Source organism: Lissotriton vulgaris, chromosome 7, assembly GCF_964263255.1.
Source record: "Lissotriton vulgaris chromosome 7, aLisVul1.2, whole genome shotgun sequence".
In the NCBI taxonomy this organism is placed as follows: Eukaryota; Metazoa; Chordata; class Amphibia; order Caudata; family Salamandridae; genus Lissotriton; species Lissotriton vulgaris.
This window is the reverse complement of record NC_141695.1, coordinates 470,119,755-470,143,214: the sequence shown is the minus strand read 5'-3', so window position 1 is coordinate 470,143,214 and position 23,460 is coordinate 470,119,755.

Genomic DNA, 23,460 nt, shown 5'->3' with positions numbered 1-23,460 from the left:
ACGGATCTACAGAAGACGACCCAGATGTATTCCAGTATCTGGATGGGGAAATAGCACAATGGCCTGAGCTAATTGTATGTTGTGGCGATTTCAATCTGCATGACCCAACCAGCTCATTTTTGCAGCTAGGCTCACAATATCGAGGCAGGAAGAGGAAGGTGTATAGGGCACTGTCTGATATGGCGACCCACAACTCATTGGAAGATCCCTGGATAAAATGGCACCCAAACTTAGATGGTAGCACCTTCTTCTCATCACCTCACCAGGTGCTGGTCAGACTTGATTACTTTTTAATTTCAAATAGATTAATCGGTGAATCAAAAATTGAAAAAGAACCCCGAATTACATCCGATCACAGTCCATTAATTTTGACAATAAAATTAGGGAACTTTAATAAAAAAAGAGGTGGAATGGACTTTTGAAAGGTCGCTACTGCAAGATAACATATATAGGGAGTATATGACAAAATGGATCAAGGATTTCTGGGATATAAATAGAGGGACAGCACCCCCAGGGATAGTCTGGGATGCTTTTAAGGCTGCTGTTAGAGGGGAGACGTTAAGCTTTGTATTGTCCGCACAAAAAAAAGAGAAACAGAAGACAGAAGAAATACGCCTAAATCTATTAAAGGCTGAAGAAGAACTAGTAGTAGCTGTTCAACAACAGGTCACGATAGAACAAATTATACTTAAACTAATATCACTGAGAGCAGATGCCCTGGAAGGGCTTACCCAAAAAATGGTCGAGAAATATATGGCAAATAGGGAGAACACACATGAGCTCAGTGAAAGGGTGGGACATATCTTAGCCAGGCAGAGAGTAGCAACAGCAGACGTTAAAGAAATAGCCAATACACAAGGGAACTTGCTAACAGACTTAGGACAGGTAAGGGAGGTTTTTAAACAGTTTTACACAGATCTCTACTCCTCAGACATTACAGTAAGTACAGAAGTGGTAGAAACATATCTGAGCGAGGTGCCTCCCTCTGTGCTTGCCACAATGGAAAAGGAGGAGTTAGATGCTGGACTCCGGGTAGAGGAATTAGTTACTGCTCTTGGTAGTTTGCCCTCTGGGAAGGCAGCAGGGCCGGACCAGATCCCGGTGGAATTCTTTAAAATGTTTCAAACAGCAATCATAGGGGACATGTTTAACATCATGGCAATGGCACAAAAGGGTGAATCCGTCCCTGAGTCCTGGGGTGCAGCCAATATAATCGTAATACTAAACAAAGGTAAATCAATAACCGAACCAGGTTTATACCGCCCAATTACCCTGTTGAATGCTGACGTCAAGATTTACTCAAAGATGTTAGCTAAGAGATTAGCAGGGGTGATCGAGGGTTTAGTCAGTCCTTCCCAGCATGGGTTTATCCCAGGTAAAGGAACCACACAGCATGTTAGGCAGGTTATCACCATGTTTGATGCAGCAGGTACCCTAGGAGACCCCATGGCAGCGCTCTTTCTAGATGCAGAGAAGGCATTTGATAGAGTCTCCTGGGGATACCTATGGTCAGCCATGAGGTGGAATGGAATTGGGGAGGGTTTTATTAAGGCCATACAGACCTTGTATATCAATCCAATGGCTAAGATTAGGGTCAATAGGGGATACTCTGCAGCAGTCAAGATATGTAGAGGGACCAGACAGGGTTGTCCATCATCCCCCCTGTTGTTTGCGCTATACCTGGATCCCTATCTGCGCAGGCTGGAACAGATTCCACTGATTGTTCCGATGAATATAAATGGCTGTGCAATAAAAACCCTTGCGTATGCGGATGATGTCGCTATTTTGACACCTAACCCCTCCACTGCCATTAGGGAAATCGAGGCAGAGGCGGAACGCTTCGGTCTAATCTCAGGATATAAATTGAACAAAACCAAGACACAGATCGTTGAAAATGGCTATTCAGGGTGTAATGACGCTAGGGTAGTTGGTTCGGCCATGTACTTGGGGGTGGCTATATCAGCAAATCTGGATAGGGTGGTAGAGATAAACATGGCTCCTCTGATGTCAAGAGTAAAGATAGATCTAATAAGGATGAATAATTTACACCTTTCACTGATGGGTTGCACTAACGTTATTAAGATGTTGATTCTCCCCAAATTTCTTTACTTTTTTAGATCGATTCCTTTATTCATTGAGAATAGTCGGTTTAATACACTAGAGACATTATGCAACAGATTCATCTGGGCCCATGGAAAGACGCGTAGGGCATATAAATATTTGACGCTCCCAAGAGAAACGGGGGGGGGTGGGGTGCACCAGACTTCAGGTTATACTATATGGCAGCTGCTCTACAGTACATGCAGGGGTTAATAGGAGGAAATGGCCTGGATGAAAGAGTTAATAACCTGTCTACGAAATTGTATGCTACGGTCCTAGGGACAGACGCGGGAAACTGCTTCTTAAACTGTATTGATTATGGCTACTTTAAAAGAACAAGGTTTAAGACGGTCTCAACTGCTGTTAAGATATGGACTGCCTTCTTGAAAAGAAGTAAAATTGGGAAGTATAACAGATATACTAGACTCTTTAGAAACAGGTCGTTTCCTCATGCAATCTTTGCAGATGAAGCAATGTTTGAATGGGCAAACAGTGGAATCATCCAGATCCGGGACTTATTTGATATAGAGGGGATCATACAATTCGCAGATTTAAGAACTAAATATGGTATTAACAATAGAGATTTCTTCAAGTATCTCCAGGTCAGGAGTTTTTTTTATGATAAAACAGGGGGGTCAGTGGGAGTAGGCAGGAATGAGATACTGGAAAAAATTAGACTTTTGGGGGATCGCACCATTAGGTCTTTCTATGCCTGTTTGATGAAAGGGAAAACTGATGACTTAGGAAAGGTGGGCAATAAATGGGCGGAAAAACTCAGCGTAGACGCTGGGTGGTTTAAAAAATCATTGGACCTGGGCCGTACTATACTGTGCTCATCCCCCATGCAGTCACAACACTACAAAACTATTTATTCATTGTATCATACTCCTGCCAAGATAGCCAAATGGGGAGGGAGCACGGGTATAAATTGTCCCCGATGCAACGCTAGTGAAGCAGATAGTATCCACATTTTCGCTACATGCCCTCAATTACACACGCTAATAAGGGACATCGAGGGTTTTCTAGATAGATCCCTGGGGATTCAAATCAATCTTAGTCCAGCTAGAATAATCTTAGGTTTGGGATTGGAAGGGGCTGACATACATCAGGAATTTCTGTTTGTGGCAATGTCAGTATATAGATTGACCATAGCAAGGGCTTGGCTTGACAATAACCCACCGACACTGCAAACCTGGCTGGCTAATCTCTTGAATGCGTATAATATGGAGAAGAATATATATGCACGAAAAGGGAAAAGGGGAAGGACATTAGGCCTAAGAATATGGCAACCTATAAGTATTTGGAAGGAAGGAATTGGGTCTCAGGTAGACCCAAGAAGGGCTTAAGCTTTAATTGTGATTAACTAAGAAATTCATAAACACTGTTTTTGGAAATGTGTAACGAAAAGCTTGTATATCTTGTAAAAATAGTTTATTTAGCTATGAAGCATGAAGTATTAATGCTGGAAAATTCTATAATGTATAAAGTGTGTACAGCATGGACAAAATAAATATAATTAAAAAAATAAAAAAATTAAAAAAAAGGATCTACTGGGAGGAAGGATTTCTGTACTCAGTTCAGTTCAGTTCAGTAGATTTTATTTCGATGATTAAAAACCATCATAAAAATACATAATACAAAATCATCAAAATCATCAATTACATTACATTTCTGAACCATACAATGTTAAAAACGGGATTGATATAATTAAAAAGCATTAAATACATCCTAAGTCAGCCCCTGGTATTTCTTAATTTAACAGCAATTTTTAAAAAACACATGAAAGAACACAATGTGCGCATATCAGTAGCTCTTTCCAAAAATGATAGGGCAGATTTAGCGAGACAAAGTTTTGCCTCTTTTAAAATATCTACAAGAAATCTACGGCGAGGGGTGCGATAAAAGGAACATAATAGTACAAAATGGAGGGTGTCCTGCGGAGACCTATTGTCGCAGCCGCAGGGACCCTTCTGCTCAATTGTTAAGGTAAAACCAGACGGGTAAGCTAAAATATTAGGTAACAAATTGAGCCTAAAACGACACATTAAAAATCTATTTTGCTGATTATACATTAAAAATAAATATGGTTCCATACCCTCTCCGTTGCTTAATAAAGAGTGTGAGACTACAGAAGTTTTTGTAGAGTCAAGTTGTTTCCTGCTCCAATCATATTTGCCCAGTAGCAGATTATGCATCCGATGTTTACAAGAAGTGTCGATCAAAGACGGATCAGTGAATAATATTTGGTGGTCTATGCTCCCTAGAGTTTCTTTGACATATTTAAGCCAGGGGATTTGTAGGCACCTGTCCCTCTGAAGGCAATCTTTAATTATTTGCCTACTGAGCTCTGCTTCTGGGTTTACCCAGATTCGGAGCCAGGTCAGGATGGGTCTCACTTTTATCTGGTCAGTAATATGTGGGATACCAAGCTCCTTATGTACAATTGCTGCTGGGATGCTCTGTGGTGTCTTCAGCATCTTACGTAGGAATTTGTCTTCCTCTACTTGTAACTGGTGTACATCCCTAAATCCCCACACCTCTGCCCCATACGTGGCTTTGGCGGTACTAACAGCTCTATACAACGTCATTACTTGCTCTGGTGACCAGCGGCCCAGCCTACGTGCAAAATTTAAAAGTTCACCATTTGCTGAGACCAATTTCCTACACCTTTCCTCCAACAAGGGGGCAAACCTAATCTCTCCATCAAAAAAAAAAGACCCAGATAGGAGAATGTATTAACAGTTTCTAGGACATGTGTTCCTATTTTAAATACAAATCTCTTGGGGTGTTTTTTCCCTGCCACCATAATGAACGATTTGGTCAGGTTCACGGAGAGATCCAGATTCTCCATGAACTTTACAAATCCATTCACCAGATGGTGTAGGCTCACTGCTGTTCTTGCAAGCAGGACCGCGTCATCCTCGTACAGCAGTACTGGTATATGGCGCGATCCTGCTTTGGGGTAGTGAGTGTCCAGGGCCATCAATGAGCTTTCTAGGTCGTTTATGTAAAGAGAGAATAGAAAAGGGGCCAGGATACACCCCTGCCTCACTCCGCTAGTGCACGGGAAGGGATCAGTATTCACCCCTCCTCCGCTATAGCGGACTTTGGCAGTGGTGTTCCAGTGTAGTTCTTTTAAGATGTTTAGAAGTTCTGGGTCAATTCCCAGTTTGAACATGAGGGCCCAGAGTTTATTTCTATTTACGTTATCAAATGCCGCCACCAAGTCCATAAACCCCATATACAGAGTTCCATTACTGGTTTTAGTGTATTTGGCAACTAGGAGGTAAAGATTGAGACATTGATCACTAGTTGATTTACCTGCTCTGAATCCGTATTGGGTGTCTGCTAGGGTATGGTGTGCTTCAGTCCACTCAGCAAGGCGATTTAAGACTGCCCTACCTAATAGTTTAGCTGACACGTCCATCAGCGAGATTGGTCTATGGCACTGCAGGTTGTCCCTACTCCCTTTCTTGTAGTTGGGGACAATCAATGCTGTAGACCAAGATCGTGGGTGCCCAGATTTTATCGCTCGATTTAGTACTCTAGTCATAATCGGTGCCCATAATTCAATATTGCTTAGATAGAGATCTGGGGGGGGTGCCATCCCGGCCTGGTGCCTTATTTTGGGTCAAACCTTGGATTGCTTTGGTGATTTCCAATAGGGAGCATTCTAATTCCGTGGGTCTCTCCCCCGCCCATGCTCCGACCCTAGCTCTCTCGCCCTGGTGATTGTATAAACTCTCAAATTGAGTGACCCACTGTTCGGGAAGAATGTTAGTGCTGATAACAGGGGAACTAGAATTTCGAAAGCAGGGACTATTGATGATTCTCCAAAATTGGGTATAATCCCTATTTTCACCTGCTTCCCTCAGGTCTGCCCAAACTTCCTTTTGGACCGTGATCTTTCTCTGTTCGACCTGCATTTTATAATTACGCCTACACAGGGCCACTTTATTTTTATCTCTCGGGAGCGTCTTAAGGCACAGTTTTAGTTCCCTCAAAGCCTGTGAGCAGTTGGAGTCAAACCATCGTGGAGTTGGTGAGTCCTTTGCAGGACGCTTGGTTTTTAGTAATCCATCAACCACCTTGGTTAAGGACTCAAATGCCAGGACCAACTCTCTGCCCTCTATTGTAAGTTCAAGACAGGCCTCTATTTGTTCCTTCCCTCTTTCCATTAAGGAGCTATAGAATTCTTGTGCATTGATCTTTGCCCATCTTAAACGCCTCCCCTGATCAGTTGGACGGATTTCAATGCCTGAAAGGGCGTTCCTTACTGTCAGCCCGTTATATGGGATTTCAAGAGTTAGGGGGTTATGGTTGCTAAAGGGGCTCCATTCCGTTCTAACCTCTTTGACTTTCTGTACTCAGAAGTTAGAGACCCCAAGCCTGGTGCCACCAGGAGGTTGGTTACACTCCAGAAGTTTAGATGTTTCCTGCTCACCCTAGCACATGACATTCTCCTAGCAGGACACTTAGGGCAAAGTAGGACATGGGACAAGCGTGTCCCTCGCTTTCACTGGCCCCACATGTCTGAGGACACAAATGAGTTTTGTCGCTCCTGTGCCACCTGCCAAGCCAGTGGCAAGTCAGGTGGCATCACAAAGGCTCCCTTAATTCCACTTCCAGTGGTTGAGGTTCCCTTTGAGAGGGTTGGGATTTATATAATTGGTCCCATGAACCCTCCAACAGCATCTGGGCACAGTTATATTCTAGTGGTGGTGGACCATGCCACTATATACCCAGAAGTTATTCCACTTACAACCACTATAGCTCCTGTGGTGGTAAGGGACCTCTTGGCAATTTTTTCCAGAGTGGGCTTCACTAAGGAGGTCTTAACCGACAGAGGTACAAACTTCATGTCAAGTTATATTACTGCAATGTGGAAAGAGTGTGGAGTGAATTACAAATTCACTACACCCTACCATCCTCAATGCAATGGGTTAGTTGAAAGATTCAACAAAACCCTAAAGAGTATGATCAAGGGCCTCCCAGAAAAGCTTAGGAGAAAATGGGAGGTCCTTCTGCCCTGCCTTCTGTTTGCCTACAGCGAAGTCACTCAGAAGGGGGTTGGTTACAGCCCTTTTGAACCTCTGTTTGATCATCCTGTTAGGGGTCCCCTGTGTTTGGTGAAGGAAAGATCGAAGCTACCTAGCTGGGGTAATCTGTGGTGGCCAGCAGCGATGAGTGAGCCCCCTAAAACTGTGATGAAGGCCAAGAACTTGGGGTTGTGGCTGGACCACAAACTCTCTCTTATCCAACACACAAATGCAACGGTTTCGGACAGTCACTTTCCTATTAAAAGGTGAGGAAGATCCTTCCTTACCTCCCTGTAGAAACTAGAAAAACCGAAGTCACATCCTTAATCCAGTCAAAATTGGACTACTGTAATGGACTACTGGGAAACGTTCAGAAGCAATGCTTGAAAAAACTTTAAAGTGTACAGAACTCAGCGGCAAGGCTACTATCTAATATTCCTAGTAATAATTTGGTCACCGCGGAAATTCGAAGGTTGCATTGGCTTCTAGTGGAACAACGGATCAAATTCAAGGCACCTTCTCTTGCCTACAAAGCCCTGAGCCAAAAGGGTCCAGTTTTTCTGCAAAATCTTTTTGCCTGGTATGAACCAACCAGACACCTTCGCTTCTCCGGTACCAAACTTCTGCAGGTGCCGGAAATCTGTGCCTTACAATGGGGCAGTCGGAACTTCCATTTTTACACCTCCAAGCGCTGGAACTCCCTTCCGTTTGAGCTTAGGAGCGCAACCTCACTTCCTTCAGAAAGGGCTTGAAAACCTGGCTGTTCCAGAACTAGTTGTCAGTGCAGACCCCCCGCCGTCCCTAGCGCCAAGACACTTCCGTGTATACGTGCGCTTGATAAATTAAAATAACATAAGATAACATAATCTCTCAAACCTCCCAAACAGGACATAGTGGACTATGTACTTGGTCTCCACTCCAGGAAGGCTGAGTACATGAAGAAGGCAAGTAAAAACCTGGAGGCCAGCCAAGAATTGAAAAAAGCTTGGCATGGCCAAAAGACTGTCCTGACTGTTTATGAGCCAGGCCGGACAGTGTGGGTTTTGGAACCTGTGGCTCCAGCAGCTCTATAGGACAATTGGAGTGGACTCCACACTATCATTGAGCAAAAGGGTGGGGCCACCTACCTGGTGGACCTTGGCACTTCCAGAAGCCCACATAGGATGTTTCATGTTAACAGGCTAAACCTTTTGTGGGCAGGGCTGACATGGGCTTGCTCATGGCAACTGATGGGGGACAGGAGGAAGAGAGTGACCCTCTCCCTAATATCCTTTCAAAAAACGTTGATGATGGATCAGTAGATGGAGTAGCCTTGGCAGCAGCCTCACTGATCAGCAGTAGATTGATTGCAAGAAGGTCATATGTTCTCTCTGACTCCAAGTCATACCACCTGGTGTACCCATGAAGTGGGCACAGGTGAGAGTCTACCTATCAAGAATAAAATATACAGGCAGCCTGACCATGTCTGAGATTGCATCAGGACAGAGGTCCAAAAGATGCTGGAGTTGGGAGTAATTGAGCCCTCAGATAGTCTTTGGACTAGCCCAGTAGTCGTGATATCTACACCTCACACCAAGGGTGGAAAAAGAGAGATGAGGTTTTGTGTGGACTACAGGGGACTCAATGCAGTCACTAGTACTGATGCTCATCCAATTCCTAGGGCAGATTAGCTTATTGACACTTTGTCCTGAGCCAAGTTCTTAAGTACATTTGGCCTTACTGTTGGCTATAGGCAAATCAGATTCGCTGAGGATGCCAAACCCAAAACAGCATTTTCAACCCCTAGTGAGCATTATCTATTTATTGTGATGCCCTTTGGCTTGAAGAATGAACTTGCCACATTGCAAAGGTTGGTAAATAAAGTTCTCACAGGCCTGGAAGCCTAAAGTGCAGCATATCCTGATGATATAGCTGTCTTTAGCTCCACCTGGTAGGATCACTTGGTCCATCTAAAGAATGTTTTGGAGGCTCTGCAAAGAGCAGGCCTCATTATCAAGGCTACTAAGGGCTAGATAGGGCAGAGTAAGGTTGTGTACTTGGGCCACCTTGTGGGTAGAGGCCAGGTTCAACCACTTTAGAGCAAAATCCAGACCATAATGGAATGGGTTGCTCCAACTACCCAGATTCAGGTCAGAGCTGTCTTGGGCCTGACAGGGTATTAGAGACGATTTGTCAAAGGATAGAGTCCATAGTCAGACCCCCCAGGATATAGCGGCATGGATTAGCAAATTTAGCGGCACAAACATGGAAATTTAGCAGGAACAAATATGGAAATTTAGCAGCATTTTTGCTGCACTTTATTTTACTCCTAATCATTCATTTTCAGCATTAAAACAATGAAAACTGTTTTAGCAGAGTATTCCACTTTGAAATAGGCCCTGATTAGTATTTACATTTAGGTAACATTGCTTGCAGGCATAAGTTTCTCTATGTATCTTGGATAGTGAATACATAAAATTATACGGCCTGATTATAACACGCCCATTAAATTGCGATCCCCCTTCAAACACCTGTTTGCCCAGAGACCGAGATTGTAAGTGTTGTGATGCCTATCACACTCAATATTACCCTTTGTTCGATTTCAGCAAAGCAACCCTGCGGGAATTTAGCCAGAGGAAAAGGCCTGGTATGTACAGGACTGACACATTTTTGTGCATTAAGGAATACAATTAACATGTTATTGCCCCACAAAATCAGAATTGCCGCAAAGTATCAAGTAGATAAATAATTGAAATAAAGACTCAGCCAGCCTGTCAGGGCTCTTAGGGAAATTTTAGTCTAACAGAGTCTGCATTTCTCATGAATTAAGAGCATTGAACCTTGGGTTACGGCTCTTCTTCTCCCCACCTTTTCGCCCTCTAGCTTTCCCTCTCCCACTTTTATTCCTCCTCCCAGGCATCCCTTGTCTTCCTCTCACTTTCATCTTTCTATACACCGTTCACGCTTTCTCAAGTCCTCTTCGTTCTCTTCTCCTCTCCTCTTTACCTTCTGGCTCCAATTCCCTCTGCATCTTTCGCTTCCTTCCTATCTTTCACCTATTCCTTCTCGCCTCTCTTGCGCATTCACTTCCTGCACTTCTACTGTGTCTTCCCATCTCTTCTATCTTTGTCTCTCATTTATATTCCATCTCCCCACCTCTCCCTCTTCTCTTCTATCCTCTTTGCCCTCCTCCCCCACTTCAGCTCTCAAGCTCTCCCTCCCCCTCTCTATTTCCGCTAGGGAAACCTTTTACTCATTCTCCTCGCATTTCTATTCTCCTGTCCCACCGCTCTCTACATCTTGTACTCTTTCTCCCTTCTTCTCATATCTCTTCTGCTCCTCTTTTCCCCATCTCAACCTCGTTCTACCCCCTTCAAGGCCTCTCTCTTCCCTGCCATATTTAGACTTGGCCTCTTTTTGCACACCTTATTCTTCTATCCCATCTCTCTCTTCCTTCCCTTTGTGAAATCACAAACAGTTGAACGTAAACACGTTGAGCTCTCATTCCATGACGTCACAGGCTATGAAATGTAAGCATGTGTACACATTTCACCGCAAACAGTGGAATGTAAACAGCGCTCTCTATTACATCACAATCAGAGAGACGAATGTGAACAGTTCTCATTTATGACATCATAAACAATCAATGAAATGCAAACATGACATGTTCGCCTTCTATGACATCACAAGCAGTTCAATGTAAACAGATAACGCTCCTTATCTGTTGTACAAAAGGCAGCTGAATGTAACTCGACAGTGTCTCAAATCTGTGAAATCACAAACAGCAGCAGAAATGGAAATAACCACTTTAAACGCCAGAATGCAGTTTGAGTTAGCAAAATATTAGTAGTTTCAAGATTGGCTGCACCTGTCTTTCATTTTAACGTATTTCGGGAAAATTGTCTCATATCTGGAGATCGGCTGGCCTTGGCATGGGAACTGGACGAGTCAGGCTCCTGAAGTGATGTCACAGTCTGGGATCTCTCCCCAGACCAGTCTGTGACGTCTCTCCAGGAATCGAAAGAAAGCATGCACGGAATTCAAACATCACTCCAGGATGGGATGTTAACTAAATATCATAAGAGAATAAAATAAAACAAAAAGTAATCAGAACAACCAAAGAGGGGCTCTTTAAAAGCACCCTTCAGTGCCACCTAAACCCATGGCCCTTTCTGACCTGCCACCGAGATCAGTGGTGCGCCGCTAATTCTTCTATCCCATCTCTCTCTTCCTTCCCACCCTCACCAACTCACACCTTCCATTTCTTTCCAACCTTCCCCTTTCTAGCTTCTTCACTCTTACTTCAGATCTCACCCTTTTCTCCCTTTCTTGTCTCTTCACATTTCCCCCTCCTCCAATCTCTCTTCCCCTCGCCGCTGCATCCTCCTGCCCTCCCCGTTTCGTCCCCTCATTCTTTCTCCCTCTCCCTCCCTTCCCCCTCAAATCCTTGTTCTCAGGTCTCATTCGCATCTCTTTCAAATCTTACTTTTCAGCCCCACACCCCCTCCCCCCCCTCTCCACGCTGCACATCTTTCCCTCCCTCGCAGTTTTTTCTAGGAGTGAAGCGACATGCAGGAATAGACACAAGGGGGCCGACATTCTAGCAGGTTGAGCGGGTTCTTTTAAACCCCCCCAGCTCCTGAAACATTAGCAAGACACATCTGATACCGAAGCATGTACTTCTCAGCCACTAGGGCAGAGCTGTACTGACAACACAGACATAAAATGGGCATCCTTCTATGAGCTCACCAACCGTCCAAATTTCGCGGGCAGTTTTGTAAAAATCGCGGCATTTTTACAAAACTGACGATTTCGCTATTTTTTTGCAAATCGCGAAATCGCGAAATCCTGGAGGGTCTGCATAGTGACTCCCTTGAATGATCTTACATCAAAGAAAATGCCCAAGAAAGTTCCGTTGACAGTTAGCTGTCAGAAGGCATTTTATGACCTCAAGCAGGTCATGTGCCCTGCTACCATTCTGCAAAGCCCTGACTACTCTAATACATTCATTGTCCAAACAGAGCATCTCAGTTGGGGGTAGGGGCTGTGTTGTCACAACCTAATGCAGAGGGCCAGGATCAACCAGTAGCTTTCATCAGTAGAAGGTCGATCCCCATAGAGAAACATTGGTCAGCTACAGAGAGAGAGGCCTCTTATGGCTTAAACAGATTAATGGTGAAAACCCCAAACTTTTGAGGTGGTCCATTTCTCTACAGTGGATGGACTATAAAGTGGAACATAGAACTGGGAGTAACCATGCCAATGCAGATGGACTTTCTAGATATTTCCACTTAGAACATGAAGACTGAACTGTGCAAGGTGTGTCACATTATGTTTTGGGGGGGGGGCAGGGGTTGTGTAGGAAAGTAGGATCTACTTTTATGGTTACCCCCACTTTTTGTCTGGTGCTAAGCTGTATTATGACAAGTCTGACTAGGATCCTTCTAATCAGGACTCCAGTCTATCTGCTTTCTCTCTAAATGTTTGTTTTGAGTACTTAGGTACACTCCAGATTGGATACTGGGGTACCCTTATCAGACCCTAGTATATGGGGCCAAGGTACCCAGGGCATAGGTACACCAGAGGTCTCCCATGGGCTGAAGCATGCATTATACCACCCATGGGAGACCATGCAAAATGGAACTACAGGCCTGCCACTGCAGCCTGTGTAAGTTGGTGCATGCACCACTTACTGAAGATATAGATTTACTATATCTAAGGGTCACTGTACTTAAAACCTATAAGTCACCTGAATAGCAGGCCTTTGCAATCCTGAAGGCAGGGTGCTTGGTTCTAAGTGAGAGGGTTCCCCTGAATTAGCAGGACACCCCTGCAGACTACGGAGGCCATTCTCCCTGGTTGTCAGTGAAGAAGCCATATACTACATATAGGGGCACCGCGTAATTACACGATGACCATCTTGAATACCGCTGAAACAAATCCTATCATGTTTACTATCAAACATGTTGGAATCATACCCCCACATCGTAATAGGTGTGGTAGTTATGAATCCAAACACTGGAAGAGCCCTCCGTTAGGCTTTCAGTGTTTCTGGTACCAGTATTCCGGATCTGGAAAGCACAAAATGGTTGCTGCCGACCAGAGACACATTTCTGCCCTTCTGCTGCTGAGAAAAATTCGGGCAGAGGAAGGTGGAACAATAGGCATCCTTTCACAGGGAGGTGTGACCACCTCCAAGACATGATTTAGTGTTTTGGGGCCAGGTGGGTGCGCTTGCTAGCACCAGAAAGTCTGCATGAGGGGCAGACTTGGTGTCCCCATAAATAGTCCAGTTCAAATCAGTTCTGGGAGCCATTGGCCTCTGCTCAGGCACAAAACTGGACAAAGGACGTGGGAGTAACTTCCCCACTGTCACGACCCTCCCCTGGGAGGGTCCCCTGAAGCTTCCCAACCCTTCCCCTAGGGTACTTAAGGACTTACCTGGGTGTAGGTCCCTAGATTTGTTGTGGGCTAAGATTCAGATCAGATACCACTGCACTTCTAACGTCTGGGCACTCTGGGCTTAGCTGGACTTTATTTGGGCCTGACTGTGTCTCCCTTCCAGTCAGCTGCATCATATCTGCCTGTGCATCATACAAGAAACTTCCAAAGCCTATGAAGCATCAAAGACACCTGAAGTAATCTCTCTTGGAGTCAAAGAGTCACTCCCCTGCATTTGTAGGCACTGCAAATAGGTTGACAGGTCTGCAGATCCTGAGCTCCTCCAGACTCTATGGGCTCTACAACACAGGTGGTGGTTTTCCCCAGCTCCTCAGGCCTGCTCTACCCTCTCACCAAGTTTAAGGCCAGTATCCCTCGAGGGGGTCGCAATAACCGAAACGCTGTCTACTGCATCCAGCTTGCAGTTGCAAAGACTTGTTGGCTTCTTTGCAAGGAGATATTTGGGCTCCAAGTAGCCCCAACCTCGAGCATCTCCTGTGACCAGAATCTTCAGACACACCACATTGTGTGCATCATGGCGTGCATCTTTTGGTGAGCTGCTTAATGTCCTCTCCCAACTCCAGTGCCTCCGGCCTGTGGGTCCACCCTGATTGCTTGGGGCTTGCCCTGCCTCCCCTGCCTTTGGTGAATCCCCTGGACCTTGCTGGTCCCGGCATTGCTCCTACTTTGATTCCTTTGTGACTTGCCTTTGCCAAGGCTTGTTGGTGCTCCCACTGGACACCGACCCCTCAGCACTCTACATCCTTCGTGGGACAGCTCGTGAATGGCTCTGAGTCATCCTCAGTCTCATCTGGTCCTCACAGCTGCAGAGTCAAGGTCATTGTCATCCTCCCTGAAGCACCTGATATCGGAAGGCATTCGTCTTCCAAGTCTGCTGGTCACTCCTGAGTGTCCCCTCTGCTTTCAGATACTCCTATTCAAGAATACACATTTGGACTCCCATGGACACTTTCTCCTCTTCCAGCAGCGGCACTTTCCTGAAGTCCTCCACTGGGTTCGACAGCGATTTTCGACACCACTTCACACATATGCACCCGGCTTCCCTGGTATATGTAAGGTGGGTACTAGGGTACATGCTAAAGGTGCCAAAGTATTGTGTGCATCATGCTTATCTCCGTGTTGGAGATATTGGGACATACTGTAGAGTCTTATATAATAAATACGTATTTTCATAAAAACCTGGTGTGGTTCTTTTTCACTTAATCTATACTATAAGACTGAATTCTTTGAAAACAAGCTGCTTTACACTCCTTCTGGACTAAGCCTGAAGGCTGCTCTCCACAGCTACCACTTAGAGAGCTTTCTATTGTTGTCTAAGACTTCTTAAATCATTATAAGACTTGTCTGGACTGGTGAAGGTGCCAACTTACATTAGTGGACATCATATACCAGGTCAGCTTCTCACACACATGTTATCAATACAATGGAATTAATACATTCATATTACAAGATCATAAAGAAACTATTAGCTAACAGATTGAATTCTATAGTGGGAAAACTAATACACCAGGATCAGAATGGCTTTATTGCTAGACGACAGTGAGCGACTAACACACATTATTCAGCTGAAACACTGGATTACCCTTCCATTAATAAGATTCCTGCTGTAGTTCTTTTATTGGATGCATAGAAGGCATCTTACCTCGTGGTCTGAGGAATGCTTTTTTGTATTTTAGTCAGGTTTGGGATACCAACCCAGATCACAATGTTGACATATAAGATGCACGAGAATGCTGAAGCCAAGATTATAATCATGGGGTATTTTGACATTGCTGAAGTTTAGGATTACCCTGGCGACTCTAGACATCAAATGTATTTAGTTTATGTCAAACTGGTACACTATCAAGCATGGAAGATGGGAGGCAAAAAACATAAAGGCCAAAAGCGGGGTGTACTTCTTTTGCTAGACCTTTAATTACATGCCATGCTCTTCCCGACCCCTGGAAGCAATGCCATATGGGTGGTGGGTACTATTCCTCAGCAAACCAGGTGCTGATGCCAGTATTACGCAGTCCATGGTGGTGGAAGGTAGTCGTCTTTCAAGCAGGGGAAAGAGCACTGAGTTTCCACCCAAAATGACATTGATATTTCGTTTCTTGCGAGGAACATTAAAGACCTTGCTTTGGCAGAGAGGGAAAGCCTCCAGAAAGTAGCAGCTGTCCTGCCCTCTATATTTAGAGTTCCATTGCCACAAATGCACATATAATATGCATCGACCACTTTGATTAAGCCTCTGAGCTGTTGTCTCCTCTACAGTCGTCCTTAGTGTTGCATGGCCATCCACATAGCATTGATAACCAAGGCCGACGCATCATGAGTAGGGCTCCCGGTTTTATGGTATTTATTTTTTGGTCATTTCCGTCTGTATTTATCCATATTTATTTTTCGTCAACTTTATCTGTATTTATCCATATTTATTATGCGTTTTGTGAAAAAAATAAAGCTGAAACTGGTATATCCTAAGAAGATAAATCAATGCACTTATATGAAAATATGTCCATTTCAGCATCAGCTCTGTGCATATCTACTGCTGTTTAAGCCTCTTTACTAAAAGGCTTTTCTTTTTTAACCCCCTGGCCTATCATTTCACACAGTTATTGGCCTGGCAGTCATGGCAAAGTGTATTTAGAATCACTCAAAATGCACCCAATTCCCGTTTTTATCCACATTTAAAAATAAATACAGACAAGAAAATCAATGGTTTTCTGTCTGTATTTATCGGTAAAAATCAGTAAAAACGGAAAACAGGGAGCCCGAATCATGAGTTATCTATGTGTATGTTACTGAGCAGCAGCAAAATTAGTCTGCACAGCTTTTAGTGTGAAACCCATTTATTCCACGTTTATCGAATAATAGAACAGATAAGGTTACCTGACAGACAATCCAGGTAATCGGCATAGAATTATTGTTAAGAATAACACCCATCCTGAATACTAATCAGATGTTTCATTTGATCAATCATGCACCTGTTGCTTACTTTTAGAGAGGAAAGGGGTTCTCTCCCTCTGCTCCAGACTTTCTGAGGACATGATCCACCCATCGAAGAGTTGAGGGGCAGTATTGCATTCTTCTCTACGCCATGCCCTAATGATTCCCCGTGGCTTCAGGATTAGAGGTTTCACTCCCCGTTTTTTGCCTATAGAGTGTTTAGATGCTTTCCAAGTTGTAGGCTCACCCTCAGATTTAGTTCACAAGTCACCCCAACCCTGTTGTCCCTATACCTTTCAGTACACCCTGCAGATCCCAGTGCCTCCGGAGTGCTGAGAAGAACCACTGTTACCCATGTCTAAGCTGTGTACACTGACTGCAGTCAAAAACCTGGATAATGTAGCACTCAGCAGACCATGTCTGATAAAAGTCGGTATCAAGTTCTTTGTGAGCTTCAATGTGGTCAATGAGTCATTCCCTCTTCCTTTGATAGCTGTACCACTTTAGGGGACTTTGGCCCAGATGTAGGTAAATCACATTTACCGATTTTGAAATACCGAATTTTACCGATTCGGTATTTCAAAATCGGTAAATGGGATGTAGGTACCAATATCTGGATTTGTAACCGAATCCTTAAAAATTCGGTATTTACCGATTCGGTAAATACCGAATCGGTATTTACTATTGATTCCTATGGGCCTTGAAGCCCATAGGATTCAATTCAAATACCGAGTCGGTAAATACCGAATTTGTCAAGGGTGCAGGGGGTGTCACTTTGACACCCTCTAGCACCCCCAAAACGGGCATGTGTGCAATGTGGCACACAGACATGCACTAAGGGCACGTCTGTCTGTCACATGGCACATGTGTACATGCACAGATGTGCATGTACACAGGAATCAGTATTTTACCATGGATTTGTATTCCATGGTAAAATACCGATTCTGAAAGCCATGTGCCAATGGAAAATTGGCTACCCACATTGCATTTTCGGTAATTTTACCGAATCGGTAAATATTACCGAATCGGTAAATTTACCGATTCGGTAATAATAACGATTCGGTAAAATTACCGAATATGTGCCCCTACATCTCCATAGCCCTTTACCGATCGGAAACGGCCGAAAATCGGTATTTTCGGCCGATTCCAATCGGTAAAGGGCTACCTACATCTGGCCCCAAGTTTCTTGGCACTCCTGTCATGGGAGTATTATTTATTATATAGTGCCACACTCCTCCAGGTAACTGCTTTGTCTGAGCAGAGCGAACTGCATGTCATGTAATAAGCTGCCCAACCCGCAGGATGCTCGATATTGCCCCTTCACATAAGCATCAGGCACATTTGGGGTGGAGTCTTCATCTCTTAAATGTTCGATTCTTTTGGGCCCAACATTGCCCATCCCATGTTGTATAGACACACAAAAACTGAGTATTGGATCATGAGCTGCATTGCGTCATCTGTTTGCTGTAACGTCACCAGGGCATAGACGCCAGCTAGCAAGGTATATTTAGATTTCTTCCTCCTCCCCATGCACTCCCTTATAACATTGAATGGCCAGCTTGTCAGGAATCTGTATGGCAGAAATTTGACATAGTGAGGGGAAACAGTCTGAGCTTGTAACCCTTGTGAATGTGATCATTGAAAAGCTATGGAGGCCTGAGGCCATCAGATAGTGGCTGGACACACAAACTGACAGTAAAGTCTTCTGAGTCTACCTTGGGCAAGGAGCTGTCTCTTGGTTTCTTCCATCGAATATGGGTTAGTCCCCAACTACATCCCCATTCCTCATAATAAAATTGTAAATTGATACTTGTATATGGCACTATTCACCTGCAAGGGTCTCAAGGCGCTTGTATGAATACCACTGTGGAACCCGTCCTGGCTTTCCCTGTGAGGCGTCCACTCCTGGGCACCCCCAGGGTGAAGGCCAGGCATCCTTAGCGTTGTGGGGGCCTCCACTCCTGGGCACCCCCAGGGTGAAGGCCAGGCATCCTTAGCGTTGTGGGGGCCGTTGTGGAGATTAAGCAAGCTATTGCCCAGAGTTGCAGAGTGGGACTCTATGATTACAATAGGCACCGAGGCGAGAATGATCAGGTCCATGGAATTTTTGAGCCCAAGACCCGCCGAGGCGGGGAATCGAACCCTAGTCCCTGGCTAGACCTCTGCATCAGGGTCTGCCGCTCTAACCATTGAGCCACACTTCTCCTCCCATTGAGCCACCCTTCACAACAATATCCAACTTCACATGCACGTATTTGTGACAGCCTAAAGCTAACTTCCCATGTAAGGCTGCGGAGACACAAAAGTGTGCACCTTCCAATGTTCAGCTCTTTGGTTGTGGGCAAGTTGAGGCTTGAGGACACCACAGATTCACTTGGCTCTCAGATTTCAATCCCAGCTGTTTCAAACTTAGTAGCCCTCCACGTGTCCCTTCTTGACCTGGCACAACTGAATCTTTTTTTAGAGTTGTAACAAATGTATTACCTGAAGAATCTATATAGATTGTATTGATGGCAGGGCAGCACTTGTTGGGGAATTACAATCATATAGCCAGCCTGTTCCATGTTCCCCTCAGACTATTTTGCATGCTTCTACAGACAGCACCCTCCTAAGCATTTATTCATATTCAATAATAAAGTTCTGATGTATGGTAGAAGATCACTTGCCTCAATGAAATCTCCAACTGTATCACTCAGCCCTGCTTCAAATTCTGTCAAACAAAAAGGAAAGGCAAGGGGGTAAAGGATGCACTATGTTCAGGGCAACTACCCTGCTACCTAACACTTCTAGGTGGACTTATTTTTCTAGAATCATTCCGCAAGTCTTGAAACTGCAGGTGCATATATGTATGTATGTATCTAAATGGCATTTCTTTAGTGCTAACCTAAAAGGTAGCGACGCACAGTACATGATCAAAGACAAGTATAAAGTCAACAAGTAAGAGAAGGGGAAGCTGGGTAGTGGATGGTCAATGCATTGGGATGCATAGTTATATAAAGAGGTGAGTCTTCAACCCTTTCCTAAATTGGAACAGTGTTGGGGCACTCCTGGTGCTTATAGGCGTGGTGTTTCAGATCCTAAGTGCATAGATGGAAAGGCCTCCTGTCTTGTGTTTTCTTCTTTACACTTCTTAGTCCCCCGTCTATCAGTGTCCTGACTGTGGGTGTGCCGAGATCCACCAGAGATGGTGATATTGCATGCAAAATACGCAGGTGAAGGGGGGCAGGTTGATTGTGATAACTTTGTAAAAGATGCAGGGAGTTTTGAAGATGCTGAGGCCAGCAAGGGGAGCCAATGCAATTACATCAGGATGGAGTCATACTTCTTACAGCCCTAAGTGAGGTGTGCTGCAGCATGTAGGATGCCCCTAAGAGGTGCCCATGGGGGAACCTTGGAAGCAGTGGAGTTGGGCATTACCACCATTCAGAAACCAATAGTAAAAGCCTTTAAACAGAAGTCGTGTAGACTCTTTCTGGAAGAAATGGTTTGACTTTCTTTATATCAAAGAACAGGAACAAAGCCATCTTTGTGGGGTTTTTTGGAATGTGTTCCATGAGGGTGAGGTTAGTGTCCAAGTGACTTGACATTCAGTGAAAGCTGAAGTTCTAAGCCCTCAAGTTTCAAATGTGCCCAAAGGTTCTAGCAGTGTATTCGTTGTGTTCATGATGATGTGATCTGTCCTGGAGGATAGCAGAAATATGCATGATTAATAAGTACATTAACCTGCCCAGAAATGTAACTCGAGAAGAGGGCTAGGGCAGTGCCATATGCTCTTTTCCCTAAAGACCAAAGGTTTGAAAGAACACAAAGACGCCAAGAGAAATAGGTCTAGGTTGTAGTTCTTGAGAAAATGCACTAGTCTTTCTAATTCTAGGACGTATGGCACAGGCTTTCAGTACTCTCAAACCTCTCGGGCACGAGGAGCTCATCCAATCCATGTTTATTTGTAGCAGTCTGCAACTTGAAGTCTTGAGTTTATAATGGATTAAAAGCTCTACAAATGCCAAGATGTAAAGGAAAAACCTAAACTGAGCGAGCTCTATATTCCAGCCCTCACCCCAAGGCTGCTCTGGTGAGTCCGCCATTAGCTCGGTCTGGCTAGAGCTTTGCCAGATACGACTGCAGACAAGTTTGGGAGCCCTTTTGGGGAGGAAGAAAGAAGGTTTATGTCGGTCTCATTCCATGATTTATGAGAAATAGATACAATTTCAAAAGTGATGGCCTCAAGCACATACATGCGCACAGGCATATATACTATACCGCAGGCCACAGCGTCATCCCAGTGGACAACATACTCCAAACTCTGGGTACGGTGGTGTATCTGTGACTTCGAGGCACCCGAGACAAGAAAAGGACCTGCACCGACCGAGACACAGGGTCTTTCAAGGCGCTGAGAATTGCTCTGGACAGGGCTTATTGAAAATGGAGCGAGGGGCCGGCCATTGATCTATCCTTATATTTCTGTGGGCAAATAATCTGACTTCTCCCCACAAGACTCAGTGCAATCGTTCTCACTGCTTAATATTTAAACTTATCTACCTGGGGTCACCTCTTAATTTAATACATTTGATAAAATCATTCACAAATTAAATTCACAATGTATAGATTTATTGCATACCTAAAGGGTAAGACAATGGGCTATCAGTCCATTTATGGAAACTCCAAAACATTATTAGTGGTCACTCGTTGTCTTAACCAATGTTTACTTTATAACTAAATAATTTATAAAAACATTTTAAACAAAAAGGTAAATATTTTCTACTATTATTATTATAAAACATGCTATAAACTCATCAGAAACTTGCTTAAGATAGCCAAGTTTCCTCCCTAAAGAAAAACTATGTTGAAAATACGAAGAATACCACAATGGGAAATTACATTTACTAAAACCCAGTAGTAACTCAAACGCTTGGGTGTGCACCTTTCTAATTAAAGTGAGTTTAACAAATTCTGTTAGCATAAAATTAACCTACGATAATGTGGCACTCTGCAATGCGTTAATCGTGCCCATGGTCTGGACACACTCCCTTGAAATGTCAGTTTCATTGGTGCATTTTCTCGGGTGCTCACTGGTCATGCAAGTACATAGGAATTGATCTATATTTCCTTGCATCCCATCGTTCAGCAGTGTTACAATCCAAACAATATTGCTGTTTTCTGATGTTGGGTTGTATGTATTAACAGAAACAACTTCCAGATATTGCTCAAATGGAAGATGGGAGTATGGCAATGAGACGTTCTAGGATGTGGCTATAGATATTGGACAAGATCATCAGGAGAAATGGCGGATGAGCACGAGCCCTAGTCTGAGGTTGCTCAAGAAGGAGGTAAAACGGGCTAGTATGGTTCCTTTGCCACCTGTTTGACCTGCTCTTCCTCTTCCCTATGACTTCTGCCATTTTGCAATCTGATGTTACTGTAAGTTTTGTGTTCGGTATTCTGACACACAACCTTAATTGTAAAATGCTTCTTTATTGACTCTCAAATATCCCTTATTTTCATTTTAATATGTTTCGTATTTTCGTAAAATGTCTGGAATTTTTATAATGCTACAGCTAGAAAAACAATCGGTGCTATTTTCCTGAGCTGCTGCCCCACCTGCTTCCCTTTGGTAAACAATATGTTGATTAGAAAAAAGAATGTACTTCTTGATTTGCTGCGCTGCTCTATGCCTGGAATTCCCAACAGTGTGAGTGTGTTGGTGTAATGGACAGAGGCCCTCATTACGAGTGGCCAGATAATTCTCCCAGTAACTCACCCACTGGAGTTACTGATACTGGGGGTACTGGATGGCGTTATCGGGGGTTACTAGTGGAATACTGCAATGCCCTGTCAGGGTGAGACAGGTACATGCATCAATGTAGGCTTTTGAGCTTCCTTAATTGCAATTATTAAGGGATCGCAATTAAGGAATTGCAAAAGCCTATGCATGCAGGAAACACTATAAAATTAGCGATTCCCAAACATTCCTTAATTGCGACTCGCAAATTGTGAGTTGCAATTAAGGAATGCCTTCCCATTAATTCCTATGGGTCCATAGGAATGAATGGGAAATTGCATGCATACTTTGTGAGTACCTATTATTACTCGCAAATTGCACAGGCAATTTCAAGGGTGCAATGGTGTCAAAAGCACACCCTGCTGCACCCCTGAAATTGCTCTGAGCACACATTTTTGCGCACACACATGCCCCAAGGGCATGTGTGTGTGTAACCTGCAGCTTTGAAAAATTTATTGTGCGTTTTTCAAAGTTTTTGCAAATTGCCATCAAGTTCAACTTGTAGCGAAATCGCTATTCAAAAGTGGTTCTTGCATTGCATTTACGAAATCGCAAACTGCGATTACTTAAATGCAATCACAATTTGAGAAATCACAATTAATCGTGAATTCTCAAATTGTGAGTGCCTTGAACCTTGATGCATCGCAAATGCCCTTTTTGCGGGCGCAAACGGACAATTCTTGCGAATCGAATCGCTTGCGCTTGCAAAAATGGTTAATGCATGTGCCTGATAGCGCACTTTACATATCCCGTGTTGTACATTCAGTCAACAGGGTACCCTTAGAAATATGGAATGACCATGGACCCATTCATTTTGGAGCCATATTCCTATTACCCGCTAACATTTCCCCCCCGGAACGTTCTGTTGATTTCAGGATTGGGATTCCCTGGAGGATTATTTCTGGTTCACTCTTTTACAGCAATCCTGAGGAGACTATTAAATTCTGTACCAAGGATTACCATCTGATACAAAAGTGTGTCTTTTCCAGGGTATTCAAGGTAGATTTCAACCTCTCCCTTAATGGTCAGATCTGAGGCCGAAGGCGCCAGTGCTTGTTCAGATTCTGAGGCATTGTGAAGAGCATCGGGAGTTAGAGGGCTTCGGCATTTGTGCTTCAAAAAGGATGAACTTGGCACTCTCTTGGGGATTTCACTGTGGCACAGAGGTTCACT